This window comes from Piliocolobus tephrosceles, chromosome 16, assembly GCF_002776525.5.
Source record: "Piliocolobus tephrosceles isolate RC106 chromosome 16, ASM277652v3, whole genome shotgun sequence".
Lineage (NCBI taxonomy): Eukaryota > Metazoa > Chordata > Mammalia > Primates > Cercopithecidae > Piliocolobus > Piliocolobus tephrosceles.
The window spans coordinates 40,426,730-40,447,039 of record NC_045449.1 but is presented as its reverse complement, the minus strand read 5'-3'; positions in this window follow the sequence as shown (position 1 = coordinate 40,447,039).

Below are 20,310 nucleotides of genomic sequence, written 5' to 3'. Positions count from 1 at the left end.
TATAATCAGCACCTAATCATTTCTGAAGCATTTGAGACCCAGCAAAGCTCCCATATTATGTGAAGTAACATGCCTAGATCTTCTCTCTCCCCATTTAAATCTGAGAATTTAAAATAATATCAAATCAATTAGAACTATCTATTCTCACCCCAGATCAACAGCAAGTGATTTTCCCTGTTTCTTGAGTAAACTACTTCTTTGGCTCTTCTGATGAAAAAGAAAATATGGTCTAAATCCTAGGAAACTGGCATTTTTCTGGTCTTTGGGGATTTGATTACTGCTGACTTTGACACATTCATATAACCTTTCCCTTTAGGCAGGATTTACTAACATAAACAATTTGTATTCATCCCACTGATGTTGAGTTGAAATGGTTGAGTTGGAAAGAAACTCTAGCAATGAATTCACATATTATTCTCATAGGGCCAAGCAATTAAATAAGGTCCTCAGGTCAGTCTATGAGACTTGGCTCAAAGTTTCCATGCTCTTTTTCTTGAATTCCAATGCTCTTGTGAAGCTTTCTTTTCCTAGGGTCTTAAATTCTTGTGAACATTTCTTATTCTGACTTTCCGATTTTGCAAAATTTTTGATTCCTTAACCTCAGGGTTACTTCAGGGCTCAGTCTTTAGATTTCTTCTCTCTCTCTCTCTCTATGTATACTCACTTAGGATCTTATACAATCCCAATGCCTTATATACAATCCTGTTGCTTTAAATGTTCCCAAATTTATACCTCTATCTCATTTCTCTTCTTGAACTCCAGGCTCATTTATTTGATGTCTAGTTGATATATCTACTTGAATACCTAAGAATTATCTCAAATTGAAACATACCCAAGATTCTATTCATAAACTGCTCTCTCAAATCTGCTATAGTCTAATTTTCTCATATCACGCATTGATAATTCAAGCCTTTCACTCTTTCAGAACATACATTTAGAATAATTTTCAGTCCTGTTTCTCACACCTTCATTCAGTTTAGCAGAAACACATTCATGACATCACTTAGAGTACAGTACATCTAAGACAAACAATGCAGTCAAAATTGTTGTAGACAAGAATCACAAATGATGCTAAAATTAATGGGAAACATATGATGTCAAACTGGATATCTGCATAACCTCAAATTCTTTCCTCCCAAAATACTTATTAATTGCAAACAGAAATCAGTTACCTTACAGAAGAGAAATCCCATAGATATCACCTTAACCAAGTAAAGAAATTTAACAGCACTAAAAATATTGACATCACGTACCTCCTGATAGGATGCACTGAGGGTATAATATCACTGCTCTTACATTCTTGCCAAAAACACGCAACTGAAATTTAACCTGAAGAACAACTGAACAAACCGAAGTTGAAAGACATTTATAAACAGGTGATTCTTCCAATGTATTAAGGTCATGAAAGACAGAGGAAGACTCAGAAACTTTCCAGACTGAGGAAGATGAAGACAGGAAAACTGAGTGCAGTGTAAAATTCTGTTAGCTTCTTAGGCAGAGTACTTTATCCCTTTTAGTGCTGTCTTCCTTCAGACTATGGTTTTGGTGCTATTGTTTCCACAACTGCAAAGACTGGTCGATATATGTCCTTAATCAAAGATAATTCTCCCCCTAGAAGGAATTCTGGTGCAAGCTCTTTAAAATAGCAGACATGCTTTGCTACACAAGTGAAAAAATATAGTACAAGGAATTCTGGAAATGCTTCTGATACCATATTTCTTCGGAGCACCAACAGGGTATGTATAGGTACCTATATCTAACTTCATCTTTGAAGTGAGTCAAGCTGTCAGAGTTATTATAAAATTCTCCTTATGAGATTGTGTCCCTCAAACATAGCCCTTATCCCACGGACCTTGAGAATTAATTATGGTACTCATGTTTGTGGAGAAAGACACCTGCTTTTAAGAAAAGATATCAATGTATACAGAAAATCACATTTTTAAATTGATGTCACACAAATCTGTGCTGGAGTTAACCACTTTTACATGAAAAACTAATTAACTGTTAATTAAAATTAAGTAAGCAACCCTCAGGACTGGCTTGTTCTGTTCTAGTTCTAAGACATTGCTTCCTTTGACAACTTGTAATGGCATTTTTTACAATTCTACCTGAGCCATGGGTCAATCTGAGGATTGATGCTTTTCTAAAGACATAATAGACACTTGAAATTACAAATCATTCTTTATGAGATTTTCATGGCATGCATTATCTTATTTGAACGATGATGTGGGATTATTCTGTTCAGGAAGATCAAATATTTGGATTATACCAAAAAAAGCAATGCTTAAAATAAAAATAATTTAAAAGCATGGCTTTTACAGCTGTATCCAGAGCTGATAACAAGAGCACACAGCCCCAGAGACCCCAAATTCAAATTAGGAATATTACTTTTATTGCACTATGAACTATATTTTCTTGCTCAAGCTGAGACATTCAGCAACTAACAATATCACTGTTAAGCACATATTAAACAAAAAACTAGGGTATGGTATTTCTTTGTGTAGACAACAAAATGGAGACTACAATGTAATCACATTGCATTTCCTAATGGTATCCCAGAGAAATAGACAAAGAGCAAAAATAAGTGTAGCTAAAACCTGTAGATAAACCATAGAGTTATTTTTAGCATAAAAAGAATTTAATATAACACATCTCTGTAACAATCAGCATTGCCTTAGGAGGATAACACCACAAGCTGTTTTATCTATCATAAAGAGAGTACTGCAGAAGTTAATAAATGCAATACAGAATTATTTGCAAGCAAGAAAAAGTAGAAGTTAGTTAAATGAACAAGTGATTATATAGTTAGAGAATTGGGTTCAAGAAATAATAATAATACTGACTACATGGGGCATAGGTGGTCAGATTTGTTAGAAAACATAAGCTTTTAAATACAAGTCCCTTGAAGATGACCTGAGCCCGGGATGTCGAGGCCACAGTGAGCCATGATTGTGTCACTGCACTCCAGCCTCACTGATGCAGTAAGATCCTGTCCCAAAAAAACTATATATATGTATAGTCTCAATGAGATAATATTTCCAACTCATTCATTCATGACACCATTCACCCTATGTCAAATTTCTCATATTCGTGAAGAGCATTATGTACATTTTTTGTTTGCATTTGTAATTTTTAAAAATACTTCAGAATATATGGTATCATGGTCTATTATGGCTATAAGTTACATAAACATAGAATCACCTTCACTGAATGGGCAAAAACTGGAAGCATTCCCTTTGAAAACTGGCACAAGACAGGGATGCCCTCTCTCACCACTTCTATTCAACGTAGTGTTGGAAGTTCTGGCTAGGGCAATCAGGGAAGAGAAAGAAATAAAGGGTATTCAGTTAGGAAAAGAAGAAGTCAAATTGTCCCTGTTTGCAGATGACATGATTGTATATTTAGAAAACCCCATCATCTCAGCCCAAAATCTCCTTAAGCTGATAAGCAACTTAGGATACAAAATTAATGTGCAAAAATCACAAGCATTCTTATACACCAGTAACAGACAAACAGAGAGCCAAATAAGGAATGAACTTCCATTCACAATTGCTTCAAAGAGAATAAAATAGCTAGGAATCCAACTCACAAGGGATGTAAAGGACCTCTTCAAGGAGAACTACAAACCACTGCTCAGTGAAATAAAAGAGGACACAAATGGAAGAACATACCATGCTCATGGATAGGAAGACTCAATATCGTGAAAATGGCCATACTGCCCAAGGTAATTTATAGATTCGATGCCATCCCCATCAAGCTACCAATGACTTTCTTCATAGAACTGGAAAAAACTGCTTTAAAGTTCATATGGAACAAGACAATCCTAAGTCAAAAGAACAAAGCTGGAGGCATCACGCTACCTGACTTCAAACTATACTACAAGGCTACAGCAACCAAAACAGCATGGTACTGGTACCAAAACAGAGATATAGACCAATGGAACAGAACAGAGTCCTCAGAAATAATACCACACATCTATAGCCATCTGATCTTTGACAAACCTGAGAAAAACAAGAAATGGGGAAAGGATTCCCTATTTAATAAATGGTGCTGGGAAAATTGGCTAGCCATAAGTAGAAAGCTGAAACTGGATCCTTTCCTTACTCCTTATACGAAAATTAATTCAAGATGGATTAGAGACTTAAATGTTAGACCTAATACCATAAAAACCCTAGAAGACAACCTAGATAATACCATCCAGGACATAGGCATGGGCAAGGACTTCATGCCTAAAACACCAAAAGCAATGGCAACAAAAACCAAAATTGACAAATGGGATCTAATTAAACTAAAGAGCTTCTGCACAGCAAAAGAAACTACCATCAGAGTGAACTGGCAACCTACAGAATGGGAGAAAATTTTTGCATTCTACTCATCTGACAAAGGGCTACTATCCAGAACCTACAAAGAACTCAAACAAATTTACAAGAAAAAAACAAAGAACCCCATCAAAAAGTGAGCAAAGGATATGAACAGACATTTCTCAAAAGAAGACATTCATACAGCCAACAGACACATGAAAAAATGCTCATCATCACTGGCCATCAGAGAAATGCAAATCAAAACCACAATGAGATACCATCTCACACCAGTTAGAATGGCAATCATTAAAAAGTCAGGAAACAACAGGTGCTGGAGAGGACATGGAGAAATAGGAACACTTTTACACTGTTGGTGGTATTGCAAACTAGTTCAACCCTTGTGGAAAACAGTATGGCGATTCCTCAAGGATCTAGAACTAGAAGTACCATATGACCCAGCCATCCCATTACTGGGTATATACCCAAAGGATTATAAATCATGCTGCTATAAAGACACATGCACATGTATGTTCATTGTGGCACTTTTCACAATAGCAAAGACTTGGAATCAACCCAAATGTCCATCAGTGACAGACTGGATTAAGAAAATGTGGCATATATAAACCATGGAATACTATGCAGCCATAAAAAGGGATGAGTTTGTGTCCTTTGTAGGGACATAGATGCAGCTGAAAACCATCATTCTCAGCAAACTATCGCAAGAACAGAAAACCAAACACCGCATGTTCTCACTCATAGGTGGGAACTGAACAATGAGATCACTTGGACTCGGGAAGGGGAACATCACACACCAAGGCCTATTATGGGGAGGGGGGAGGGGAGAGGGATTGCACTGGGAGTTATACCTGATGAAAATGACGAGTTGATGGGTGCAGCACACTAACATGGCACAAGTATACATATGTAACAAACCTGCACATTGTGCACATGTACCCTAGAACTTAAAGCATAATAAAAAAAAAATAATAAAATAAAAGAATCACCTTCATCATCTATTGGGGGAAATTTTCTTTGAAATACAACCAAAGTCTTCCTGGGTTCTATGTCACACATAGATATCTAATTTGGTATGAAGGACTCTGTTAAAACATCCTTTCGGCTTGCCACTCAGTAGTACTCTAACCTTGTTATTCTGCAGATATAGTTCACTGTAATGGGAAGGAGCATATATAGGTACTAGAGTCAGGCAAATCACTGTGAATCCTACCTCATAACCTTTGAATTAAGTTTAATAAGTCTGTTACCCTCACTGATACACACTCCCACCACTTCCTCTACTGTAAAATGAATAAAATGCCATCCCCCATTCCTGGCTGCCCTGAGAATTAAAAGATAACGTACAATTGGCCTGGCACATAGAAAGGATTTGGTAAATTTTCTTTCCCTTTCCTTCTCTTGTCCTTAAAAATATACAACATAAAATGAATTATGATCTAGCCACACTGTTGAATTAAATTTTCTTGCAGCAAATGTTGTATGCTTTGCTTTATTTTGTACCTGAGAACTCCCCAAATTCAAAAGCAAGTAAATGAATGACTTGGAAAGAAGTCAACCAATAACCTTTAAATTTTGTATCATCTAGAATAAAAATGTCACAGTTTATTTTCCAAGTATGTAACAAAGCGTAGAATGATCTGTGATGTTCAGTATTTGTATCTATGTAGGAACTTGTTTATAAATTTGGGGCACGGCTACATCTCCCAAGCTGCTCAGGAAGTCTTGATGATGATGATAGTTTAAGATACCTTCTTTCCAAAATATTACTCAAAATCAGTAAAAAAAAATATATATATATATATACTGGAAAATGAAATTTATGGTATCTTTTTAACTTAAGAATCACATATCTGATGAAGCCATGCTCTATTCAAATTAAGTAAAGCAAATTTTTTGGTCCCACGTTGCTATGTTGTGATTATCCCAAAAGGAGAGTATTTCACGAAATGTTATTTATTGAAGGAGTAGCGAGAGAGAAATAAATGATGATGATGAGTACTTTTATACATCCTCCTGTCTTGTGATCAAATGAACAGGAAAGGTCAGTGTGTGTTTCATTCATATGGGAACATCTTTAAAGTTTGAGTTAACCTGATTAAATATAGTTAAATTCAACACCAGCTTAAATAAATATTTCCTCGACACCTACTATGAACCATCAATATTGCAGACACTTTGAATATAGAGCTGACACGCTATAGTCCTTGTCCTTGGGGAGCTCCAAGTACATGTGAGCAAAAGCTTAAGACAGAAATGTCAAATCATTGTTTCAATTCTAGCCATGTGATCTAAAGGCTAGTGTCACGTTTTTTTAAAAAGCTTAGTAATAGATTTTATTATTTTAAATATAAATGTAAGCGAAAAGAGTAAGTGAAAACACAAATGCCAACTACAATTCTATAAAAAGCTTTTTATTTTCTATCACTTTATCCATAAATTTATCAATGTGGATTTCAAAAGATAATTACTCTTTTTTGATAAACTAACTGCAATATCATTGTCACATTTATTAATATTAACCCTTATTTCTTGGCCTCATCCTTTGGCTATTCACTGTCATTCTCTTTTACAATTTGCTTTTTTATAATCAGATTCCATATAAAATGTATATGGTTTGAGTGGTTGAGAGCTCTTCAGTCTACAGATATCCCGCTTCTTCTTCTTCTTCTCTCTCTCCCTCTCTGTCATTTATTTGTTAAAGAAACCAAGTTGCTGTGTCTCTTATAGTTTTCCACATTCTGGATTTTTCTTTTTACATCCATTTGCTGGTGTTTAGCATTACTCTCTATTCTCTGTGTTTAATACTCCCTGTAAATTGAATCTAGAAGATTGGTCATATTCATGTTTACTTATTTATTCCTTTTTGACAAAGAGCTTTCCTAGGCAGGGCTGCGTCCCTTTTTCAGAAGCTATACATGCCTGCTTGCTTCCCTTATTGTGATACTCATAGTTGTTGATAAATGCCTAGATCCCTTCATTCACTAGCGCTTTTGTTAAATGAGGACATTTTAATTTTATCATTCTTTCTTCCTTTATTAGCTAGAATATCTCTATAAAGAGAAAATCACCTAATTTACCATTTTGTATTCCAGTGAATGATACACATAAAAAGCCAGAAAAAAATATTGACGGTTTTACTTTTTCTTGCTTATTTTAAAATAATAAGTGAAATAAATATTAATTCCATCTCATCTTCTTTTTATTATCTTTATAGTCTCATGGAGTTTCATACATTAGGTGTGTTTTATCCTTTAGGTTTATTTTATTCATTGATGGTCACTTAGTTCCATTGTTGGCCAGTGGAAGCATCCCCAGGGCTCATTAAGTCCTTTTAATACAATAGTAGCCGCCTAGGATAGCCCCTGTGCATTCTGGCTGTTACAAAATAGTCCAGGCCAACCTTGTATATTTGTTGTGCCAGGACTCCAATGAGCTCTAACACATTGGAGTAGCCGTGCCCCAAATTTATAAACAAGTTCCTACATAGATACAAATACTGAACATCACAGATCATTCTACGCTTTGTTACATACTTGGAAAATAAACTGTGACATTTTTATTCTAGATGATACAAAATTTAAAGGTTATTGGTTGACTTCTTTCCAAGTCATTCATTTACTTGCTTTTGAATTTGGGGAGTTCTCAGGTACAAAATAAAGCAAAGCATACATTTTAGTGGAAAATGATATTTGGAAACCATAGTATGTGCACTAGGGTTGCTTATTTCTACTGAGTTGATAAGTATTACTAAATAATTTCAGCTCATAGAGTTAAGAAATTTTGTTTTTCCTCATAATCTTAAAATATACCAGGGTTATAGGTTTATATATTCATGCTGATACTTTTAAATCAGATTCAGAACTTAACCTCACCTATCAGATTTACATTTCCCTTTTCTTCTGAGAAATTCTGATTTTTAATATTCCTAAGAATTGAGAAATCCAGACTTATTTTACTCTTGTAAACAACTTTCTACAATGCAATAGTTTCTTTTTTTAACTTTTATTTTAGGTTCAGGGGTACATGTTCAGGTTTCTTACAAAAGTAAATTGCGGGTCACTGGGGGTGGGTATACAAATTATTTTATCACTCAGGTAATAAACATAGTATCCAGCAGGTAGTACTTTTTTTACCCTCACCCTCCTCCCACCCTCCACCCTCAAGTAGACACTAATGTCTGTTGTTCCCTTCTTTGTGTCCATGTGTAATCAATGTTTAGCTCTGACTTATTAGTCAGAACATGTGGCATTTGCTTTTCTGTTCCTGCGTTAGTTTGCTTAAGATAATGACCTTCAGCTCCATCCATGTTGCTGCAAAGAACATAATTTCATTCTTTTTATGGCTACATAGTATTCCACAATGTATATGTACCACATATTCTTTACCAAGTCTACTGTTGATGGACATTTAGGTTGATGCCATGTCTTGGTTACTGTGAATACTGCTGCAATAAACATACAAATGCATATGTCTTTATGGTAGAAAACATATATTCTTTTGAGTATATACTAAATAATAGGATCACTGTTGAATTTCTGTTTTCAGTTCTTTGAGAAATCGCCAAATTGCTTTCCTCAAGGGCTGAACTAATTTACATTCCTACAAGTAGCGTATAAGCATTCTCTTTCTCTGCAACCTTTCCAGTGTCTGTTATTTTTTTACTTTTTGATAACAGCCATTCAGATGGGTATGAAATGGTATCTCACTGTGGCTTTGATTTACATTTCTCTAATGATTTGTGATGTTGAGCATTTCTTCATATGCTTCTTGGCCACTTGTATGTCTTCTTTTGAAATATGTCTGTTCATGTCTCTTGACCATCTTTTAATGTGGTTGTTTGTTTTTTGCTTGTTCTTTTGTTTAAGTTCCAGATAGATTCTGGACATTAGATCGTTGTTGGATGTACAGTTTTCACATAGTTTCTCCTGTTCTATAGATTGTCTTTTTACTCTGTTGAGAGTTTCTTTCGCTGTGCAGAAGCTCTTTAGTTTAAATAGGTCCCATTTGTCAATTTTTGTTTTTGTTGCATTTGCTTTGGGCATCTTCATCATGAAATCTTTGTCAGGGCCTGTGTCTAGAATGCTGTTTCCCAGGTCATCTTCCAGGGTGTTTATAGTTTTAGGTTTTACATGTAAGTTTTTAATCCATCTTAAGTTGATTTTTTTATGGTATAAGAAAGGAATCTGGCCGGGCGCGGTGACTCATGCCTGTAATCCCAGCACTTTGGGAGGCCGAGGTGGGCGGATCACGAGGTCAGGAGATGGAGACCATCCTGGCTAACAAGGTGAAACCCCACCTCTACTAAAAAAATACAAAAATTAGCCAGGCATTGTGGCGGGCCCTTGTAGTCCCAGCTACTTGGGAGGCTGAGGCAGGAGAATAGCGTGAACCCGGGAGTTGGGGCTTGCAGTGAGCTGAGATTGCGCCACTGCACTCCAGCCTGAGTGACAGAGCTAGACTCCGTCAAAAAAAAAAAAAAAAAGAAAGAAAAAGGAAAGGAATCTAGTTTTAATTTTCTGCATATAGCTAGCCAGTTATCCCACTACCATTCATTGAACAGGGAGTCATTTTCCCATTGCTTGTTTTTGTCAATTTTGTTGAAGATCAGATGGTAGTAGGTATCCAGCTTTATTTCTTGGCTCTATTCTGTTCCACTGATCTATTTGTCTGTTTTTTCTGCCAGTATCAGGCTCTTTCGGTTACTGTAGCCTAGTAGAATAATTTGAAGTCAGATAATGTGATGTCTTCAGCTTTGTTCTTTTTGCTTAAGATTGCTTTGGCTATTCCAGCTCTTTTTGTTTCCATATAAATTTTTATTTTTTTTTCTAATTCTATGATGAATAGCATTGCATTGATAGTTTCATAGGAATAGCATACAATGCAATAGTGTCTTATTGTAATTTTAGTGGAACAGAATTTTCATGGCTCTAAATTCTACTATAATGAACAAAAATAATGAATAAACATTTGTCTTGTAATATTATTTAAAATTTACAACAACCCTCTGCAAAACTATTATTTTTCTGTCTATAAGTGAAAAAAAATTAGAGCTCAGAAAGGTTGAGTAATTTACACAAGGTAACATAGTTTTTAACGGGAATCTTGGTCACTGATTTTTCTGACACCAAAAGCCACAGAATTAACCAATTATTAATGATTATGCTACGGTAACTGTTTAATTAATAACACTCACCTTCTGCTATAATTATCAACTGAGCCAAGCTTATTAGCTAGAATCCTGGTGGCAGTTAGAGGAAGTAAATGGTATGTAAATGACTAAGACCCCTTGGTCTATTATTTCACGCATGCTATCTAATTATATATGCATGAGTACATAACATGCAGGCTAGACCTGAGTAAAGTCAATAAAATTTAGTTTGTGGGATCACATCAATTGTTTGACTGTAGGCTCTTTAAGCAATACTAAAAATCCCCCTGATCTGATACGACATCTGATGTGTCCCTCAGGGGAAATGTAGTAGTCTCCCAGGCTGTGCTTTTAAAGGCAATTAGTAGGCTTGCAAATTCCATTTTTACGTCTTGTGTTAAAAGCATAGTTTGGATTTTGCATTTCCAGGAATTGTTTGAATACTGCAATGCAGCAGATTTCATTGGTTTTGAAGTTTTGGGGAAGACACAATAATGTTCACTTTCAATTTGATTTTGAAGTGCGTTTCAGCACAAATTATAAATGTTCAGAGTACTCTCCCAAAGGTATCACAGTAAGCATTTAAACCAAATAGACGCTATTGGTACCCCTGTAACATGATGAAACATGGGAAGCCACCATCTGACCACAACAGAGTATCTGACCCTTCCCCTTCTATTAGCCTCTGGAAAAAATGGTATGATCCCCTCCAACAGATCAGAAAGGGTTGGTTATAGTCATATCTTTAAAAGTGAAATTTTCAACTCCTAGGACAATGCGAGGTCTGACCATGAGTACTTCTCCACTCTCCAGATGCGGGACCACACAAGGACTTCCCTGCTACGGAGGGACAAGTTCCCAGTGGCCGGCTGCTTATTGCACCTACTTCCAGCTTTCCTTAGGAAAAAAATTACTTGTACCAGTCTATGAAAATGAATCATAAAGCTAGTGTGAATGCAACTATTAGATATATTCCATGAATAATACTATTTTATATGAAGGTTTGAGGTTAAAAGGGAAAAAATGGGCAAGCATTATGAAAATACAACTTCTTGCCATAGATTTCAGCAGGTGTGTTCTTACAATGAAAGACATATGTTTTTATTATGAAAATAAAGAAGGAAAAGGTGCTGCCATAGTAGAATTCCACTGCAGAGGATGGATGTACTGCTGGGTCCATTTGGTTGTATTGTAGTTCAATAACACTATGTGTATGTGTGTGTACATGTGTCTGTTAGGAATTAGGAGAGACGGATTAAAGATCAGTTTTAAAAAATGCATTTCAGCTTTTTGGTTTAGACAACTTACCATACTTTTCACTCTAGAAACACTTTAAGACAGTTATAAGATTTCTCTATTTCATGTTATATCAGTCTTAATAAATGTGATATGCTTTTATAATTAGTATATTATTTACACTTCACAACAATTCCTGTGAAGAGGGGATTACATTACTGTAATCCCCAATTTACAGATGGAAAGTTGTGGTTCAGAAAGATTAAGTTAGTTTGCCAAAGTGGCACAGCTAGTAAGAGTTAGAGCTAAAATTTCAATAAGGCATCTTGGCTCCTACAAGCCCATGAACTACTTAACCTTCATGCAGAGGAGAGTACAAAGGCTCAGAGAAGATACATCATTTACTTTAAGTCAGTTACAGCAAAGACTCAATTCCAGATAATTTTGAATCCAAAACCAGTTTTTTCCCACTATAACATGCAGTTCCATAGATAGCACAGAATAAATATATGAAATAATTTCATTTACAGCACAACCTACTTACTTTATATTTACAACACACTCTGTAACATATAGATTAACACACCAATTGATAAGAAAAACACTAAAATAAGGCGAATTAATTAAAAATGCAATTGTAATGGGATTAAACAGAGGATGCTTTCAGTAGGAAGGCAGTTTTGACACAAAACGGAAGAACAAAGAAAAAGAAGAAAGTGCATTCTAGATAATATTTTTAATAGCACATTCAAGAGCACTGGAGAAGCTGTCCTAAAATAGAGAGGTAGGAAACTATCTCAAGTATTATGGTAATGTTTCTGGATAGACTATTCAGTGGATCTTGAAGAAATAGAAAATTGCCTTAGCAAAGTTTTCATTTTATTGGAATTACAAAATCTCCTATATATAGCTTTACCTAATTTCACTTAAAACTTTTCTAAGTAACAGGAGAACTCTTTAAGATAAAAGGTGTCAGGGTCATCTAACACACGTTTGCAGTATGCTTTTCTAAGAGGAGGTGTGGTTGTGCTATTCTTATTGCCTGTAAGTAAAATAAGATCTGTACAAGGTTAAACTGAGGTGAACTCACTCTTAAAGAGACTTTAAATTTCACCTGGAAATAGAAATGTTAAATTTTTGAATGTACTTCCTACATAGATGACAGAAGCTATATCCATTTCAATTAGGAACTGGAGAACTGGAGTCTGCAGGCATGTATGCTCAGGTAAATGATACTGATTCTATGCATATTGGCTACATTTCTTCTTGCTTACATAACTACATGTTTCTGGCCAACTTGAAAGTCAATCTCACTTTTTCCACTTATGACCTATTTCTTGCTAACAATTCCATTTCCATGCTCCATGGTTCTGTCTGCAGCCTTGTATATCCCTGGATTTATTCAAGTTGCCCATTTTTCATGATTTACATTTTCAGTCCTCTCACCTTGAGCTGCATCTTCCTATACAGCTTCTCGAGAAACATTACATTTTTTTCTTTCCTTCCTTCCTTCCTTCCTTTTTCTTTCTTTTTCTTTCTTTCTTTCTTCTTTCTTTCCTTCTTTCTTTTTTCTTTTTTTTCTTTCTTCCTTCTTTCTCTTCTTTCTTTCTTTTTTTCTTTCTTTCTTTCTTTCTTCCTTCCTTCCTTTCCTTCTTCTCTCTGTGTTTCTTGCCCATTTTTCATGATTTACACTTTCAGTCCTCTCATCTTGAGCTGCATCTTCCTATACAGCTTCTCTCTCTCTCTTTTCTTCCTTCCTCCCTCCCTTCTTTCCTCCCTCCCTCCCTCCTTCTTTCCTTCCTTCCTTCCTTCCTTCCTTCTTTCCTTCCTTCTCCTTCTTTCTTTCTCTCTCTCATTTTGAGAAAGGGTCTTACTCTGTTACCCAGGCTGGAGTGTGTTGATGCGATTATAACTCACTGCAGCCTTGAACTCTTGGGCCCAACCAATCCTCCTACCTCAGCCTCCAAAAGTGCTGGGATTACAGGTGTAAACCACCGTATCCAACTTAGACATCCATTTTTGCCATTCCCCCAACTTGATTCTACATTCATTCTTCTCTTTACAAAGCTGATTGCATTGAGAGATTATCAGATACTCCTCCCAGAAAAGTGGAAGCAGGGATCTCTGTGTGTTTTGGGGGATGATGTAGGAAATCTCAAATTGGACTTAGAAACAAAGGATTCTATGCTGATAAGGGGAGGACTACAAAAAAAAAAAAAAAGCTTTTCAGTGGAAACTGGGGTAATCTAGAAAGGTAATCTAGAAAGAGATAATCTAGACAGAAAGCCATGTGATGAAAATAAAACACCAGATTAAAGCAAGAGTATCAATCCATTGATCCATCCATGTATTCATTCCACTTATCATGTAAAAGATACTACTCAAGGAATCTTCGAGATTCTTTCTGAAATTCTGCCTACTATACCTCAGCACCTTTGAAAAATATCTGGCACCTTGTAGGCACTGTGAGCCAGATCTTGTTGCTCTCTGACCCAAAATATCAAAGTCTTCCCATTGACACATAGTCTAGTTTATGACAAAATGATTCAAAGTAAGGACTAGAAAGCATAACTTGAAAAATAAAATCTTACTTAAACAAGGCTATCATGTTTAAGTGGCTGCCTAAAGCAGTGCTTTTTAGAGCTCATTCCCAGTTGTGGTTTAGGTGCAGAAATTGCAACATGTAAGGTTCCATGCAACATGTAAGGTTCCAAGGTTCAAGGTAAGATGAACAACAGTGAAACTTTTTATGTAGAAGGATTTTTTAAATAAAATGCTATGCAAGTGGAAGCTATTAACATGCAGAACCAGCCAACTCCTTTGTGTCTTATTTTTCTTATCTTTCCCTATTGATAGCATTTTTTGTTCACTTTAAAATAAAAATCTGTCACAATGTGACAGGCTCTATAGCACAGCACAAAAAAATATTAGAATGCTGACGGTCACAGTGCAAGCTTCCGTTCTAGCTTATATGTCATTCTCTGAATCTCTGTTATGAATAGAATTGGAAAATTCAGGACTGTATTTGTTTTTGTTTTGTTAACAGGGTATCCTTCCCAAGGACCTTGTCAAGTTATTCTCTCAAGCTTTGGTTTGAATTCTCAATATTGCATTCAGGAAATTAAGCCCTCCTTCTCTTTTTGTTAAGAGATTTAGCCTTGTCAACTCTTCCATTAAGTGGCAACTCGAGGGTCAGAGATCAGAGAGTGAGCCTTCTCAGCAGAAGGGCTTAATAATAAGATTAGAAAAAGTAAGACTCTCAACACTGGCAAAAGTAGGAAGTTAATGATCTCATGAAGTCAATCAGTATACATAATCATTGCAGATTATTTGGAAAAAATAGCCTGTCTTTATATTAGGGATTTTTGCAAGAAATACTAATGTTGATTTATTTTATTTGGTCAACATAAGCCCAGTCTCAACAGTAGAGATCCAAACGTTTTAAACATCTTGATATTTTAACATTGCATGAGACCTGATTTTGGGTTAGAGAGATGCTCCATAAGACTTTCAGGAGACCAGCAAGTTATTTGAATCCTCAATTACTATTTAAGTTTAGCACATTTATTTCCCTCTCTCCACATATTTTTAATAATCTAAGATTGATTTGTCAGTTGTATTACGTATATGTTCAGCTTTGCCAGATTCACTTAGAGATAAGCATGAAATATGGTATAAACAAATATAATTTTTACACCTTGCATAGATTTCCTGTGCATGATACTGAAAAGCAGATGTAAGGAAAAAATACATCTTAAAATACAATCCATAATGGATACCATCTAACACCAGTTAGAATGACAATCATTAAAAAGTCAGGAAACAACAGATGCTGGAGAGGATGTGGAGAAATAGGAGCGCTATTACACTGTTGATGGGTGCTTACATTAGTTCAACCATTATGGAAGACAGTGTGGCGATTCTTCAAGATCTAGAACCAGAAATACCATTTGACCCAGCAATCCCATTACTGGGTATACACCCAAAGGATTATAAATCATGCTACTATAAAGACACATGCACAAGTATGTTTATTGCAGCACTGTTCACAATAGCAAAGACTTGGAACCAACCCAAATGCCCATCAAGGATAGATTGGATAAAGAAAATGTGGCACATATACACCATAGAATACTACGCAGCCATAAAAAAGGATGAGATCATGTCCATCGCAGGGACATGGATGAAACTGGAAATCATCATTCTCAGCAAACTTAAACAGGAACAGAAAACCAAACACCACATGTTCTCACTCATAAGTGGGAGTTGAACACTGAGAACACATGGACACAGGGAGGGGGACATCATACACAGGGGCCTATCAGGTTTGGGGGTAAAGGGGAGCGATAGCGTTAGGAGAAATACCTAATGTAGATGATGGGTTGATGGGTGCAGCAAACTACCATGGCACATTTATACCTATATAACAAACCTGCATGTTCTGCACATGTATTCCAGAACTTAAAGTATAATTTAAAAAAAAGGATATCCCAAATATTGCATGGGCATACTTTTCTTAAAAATTTATTGTTTATCAATACAAAACTAAATAAAAAGTACAATCTATAATATTCTAACAAATAGAAATGATTCTTAGAATTTCTTTTTCTTTTAGAAAATCCTTCTAACATTTACCATGTTTGGGTCTACCCTTCCAGGCTTCATTTTTATACAAAGATGAATACGAGTGTGAATTCTATTCTTATTGAAGGAATATTGTTCGTAATCACAAAGAAAGGAGTTTTCAGGATGGTTAGTCTCTAAATAAAGAAAATGATTTAGCAGAGTGGATATTTCTAACGCAAAGAATAGTAAAATGAATAAAAGGCATAAAGTTATTTTTTAAGAAAGAAAACTCTTTTTAATTGTTCATTATGTTTAACCGATCATAATCTGGTATTATCCACAGTCACTGAGCTTTTGCTTGTTTGGGGTCAGGATTACATTCACTGTTAACTGATTTGCTCATATGTAGTTTGTTTTTCTGCCAACACAAATTCCCATGCATAGTTTAAATCTCTTGTTTACAAAAACATTTCTCAAAGTTCAAAGGAAAGTTTTAATTTGGAAAAATTCTGTTCAGATAATTCTTTCTTGATTTTTCTCACCAACTTATTCAATGTATTTTTTTATCAATGAATCAGTGTTAATCCTTTTACATTATTCTCCGCTTCTATATTCTTAGTGCCTCTTTCCTGATTTCACAACCACTTATCAAAACAAACTGCTTATCCTGTTTCATTGCTGTGAACATCCTTCATAATTGTCTTATAATATTTAAAGTTGCAGATTTTTTACAGATGAAATATGCTCGTCTTTAATGTGTCCCATTTCCTCAAATTCTCTGCCTCCAATGAAATCTGAAATCTAATTTAACACAAAGTTCAAAATAAGATCTGTACACCATCCTCGTCAGTAGCTTCACTTTGAAGTTTTATGACCTGCTACAGCCTAGCTTTTTAAACAGGAATAAAAAGAGTAAACATCAGAAAGAGCGTATTCTAGCTCAAAGTAAATTGGGAAGTCATAAGAAACCACCTACCTGCTTTAAGTGAGTTCATACATTTCAGTCTTATCAAGTTGCTTTCAAAATGATGTTGGAATTTAAAGGTTTAATTTCATGACCACTTCCATGATTATTGGAAATGCTGAAAATACAAATCACATTATAACCAATGACAGATCCATATTTTAGTTCCCAAAATGGAACACTCTGGAAACATACATCTTTAATAAACTTGAGAATTGATTATTAATGCAATGGGCAATAACCATGTAGGATCAATAGGGAGGATTATTGAGAATCAACATTTCCTTGGGAGGAAATGATTACAAAGTAACATAATGTTCTTTCTCTAATGAGTTTTTAACGTTACTCATCAGCAAAATACAGCCAATGAGATGTATTGATTTCAGCAAAGTATGATATGATACTTTTGGAATAAAAGTAATAAATATTAACTGAGTAATAGTAACATTAAGAGGATTACTTAAGCATAGATTAATAGGTACCTATCTTGTTGAATAAAGCTTATCCTCTAGCATGGCATGTTTTTCTGCCTCTGTTGAGTACCACTTAATCATTGATTTGATGAGAAGAATAATTTTCAAATCATATACCAACATTTAATATGAAGTTCAATATCAAAGGCTGGAAATATTTGTTAGAGTGGTATTCTAGAATGGTTAAAATAACGGAGTCAACCAGAATCAACAAAGGAACTGTTAAAGGTATATAAAAATGATCCAAGAATTCTTACATAGTAGGTTTAAGAAAACTTGTTTTGGTAGCAGGTTTTACATAAAAAAGATTTAGTGGCTTTACTTATTCCCAAATTTGATTGAGTCATTCATTCATTTAATAAGTATCTATCAAAAACATACCATGTACTAAGTCCTGAATTCTGGGTACTAGAAATATAGTAGTAAATTAGACAAATAGGGAATCTTCTACAGTTTATGTTCTGGTAGCTTGAGACAGAAAAATTCATAAGTAAATGAATAAACAATATAATTTCAATTAGAAATAAGATTCAAAATATGTGAATTAGATGGAGAAGTGTACGGGAGCTAATTTAAAGTAGGTAGGAAATGGGCACTGAAGAGGTGGTATTTTTGCTCTGCATTTAAAAGAAGACAGATCTGATAGAGGAAAGTGAAGGGTTAAAGTTTTAAAGCAGAGAAAATATCAGATGCAAAAACCCTAAAGGAGAAGATGAGCTTGGTCAAGTCAAAGAATAGAAAGAATAATGGTTTCCTAAAGTCACACAATGTAAAGATTTTGTAGGCATTCATAAAGAAATTTGATTTTATCCCAAGGGCAACAGGAAGATTTTGGAGCGTTTTGAATAGGGAGGTAGTATGATTAGATGGGGTCTCTTTTGCATTTTTAAAAGATTATTCTAGTTACCATCCAGAGAAAGGAATATAAGAGGCCAAGGGTTGAATCAGAGAAATTTATTGAGCAATTCTGGTGAAAAACAACTGTGACTTAGATTAGAAAGGTGTCAATAGAAAACAGGAAAAATGGATGGATTTAGAATAGAATCTGGGGGTGAATCAAAGTAAAAGAGGAGTTAAACATGGGGGTATAGAGAAGAGTTCAGGGTAACCCTTTGTTACAGGAATTGAAGAACAGGGTATATTGTAGTAGAATTTACTGAAATTGAAGAAGTTTACAGAGGGAAATTTTAAGTTTAAGATACCAACTGGATATTCAAATGTATATTTTAAGTAGATCACTCAATATTAATGTACTCAGCACAAATGATGACCAATCCTGTAATGTACTCATCACAAATTATTTGACCTTTGGAATGGTCAAATTTAGGGGCATATTTTGGAGATGTCAACAAATCGACGATATCTAATGCCATGAAGAAAACTTAATGAGAAAGTGTGGAAGCAGAAAAATAAAGGACATAAGACTCAGGCCTGTGATACTTATATATTTTGAGGTTAAACAAAGCAATTTCAGAAGGAAGAATAAGTGAATAAAGCCAAGAGAGTATGATACTGCAGAGATCAAGAGAAGAGATTGTTGAAATAATTTTAAAAATGCTCAGCTAAGTAAAACATTGCTGAGAGCTTAAGCAGGATGAGGAAAAACAAGTAATTGTAGGACTCTTCTGGTGACAGAGGGCGAGGTAATACATACCAACTTTCCACTAATAATAACTAAAAGTGGTGGGTATAATATTAAAATATCAGAAATATTGATTACTTTGGCACAAATCTGGCAAAAGATATGCAAGACCTGCACACTGAAAACAACAAAAAAAATCCACTGAGAGAAATTAAAAGAGTCACAAATAAGCAGAGAGTGGAGTGAGGTAATTATTCAATTTTTGGAAAATTCAGTGTTTTTAAGATTTTTCTCACATTGATCCATGCCTTCCCAATTAAAAGTCCAGCAGGTTTTGTTTTTTGTTGTTGTTGTTGTTGTTCAAAATTGAAAAGCCAATTCTAAAAAGGATGTAGAAATGCAAAGGACCTAGAACAGCCAAAGCAAATTTGACATAGAAGAAGTTGAAAGACTTACAGTACCTGACTTCAGAAGTTATTTTAAAGTTTAAATAAATAAGAAAATGCAGTGTTGACATCAAAAGAGACAATAGGTTTCAAAAAAGACAATGTAGAGTCCAGAAATAATTCTACACATCTGTGGTCAATTGGTTTTCAGCAAAAGCGCAAAAGGGCCAGGTACAGTGGTTCATGCCTGTAATCCCAGCACTTTGGGAAGCCAAGACGGGCGGATCACTTGAGGTCAGTATTTCGAGACCAGCCTGGCTAACATGGTGAAAAACTATCAAATTCCTAAAAGAAAACACAGGAGAAAATTTTCCTTTGGCAGTAATTTGTTAGCTATGACATAAAAAGTAAGATCTAGTTGAAATAAATAAATTGTACTTTATCAAAATTGAGAACATCTGCTCTTCAAAAGACACCTAAGAGAATTAAAAGACAAGCCACAGACTTGGAGAAAATATTTAAAAATGGCATATCTGACAAAGGCCTTGTATCATTGATACCTTTGAAAGAGGAAAGAATATTTAAAACTCAATAGTAAATGTGCACAACTCAAGAGAGAACTGGTCACAAGACATG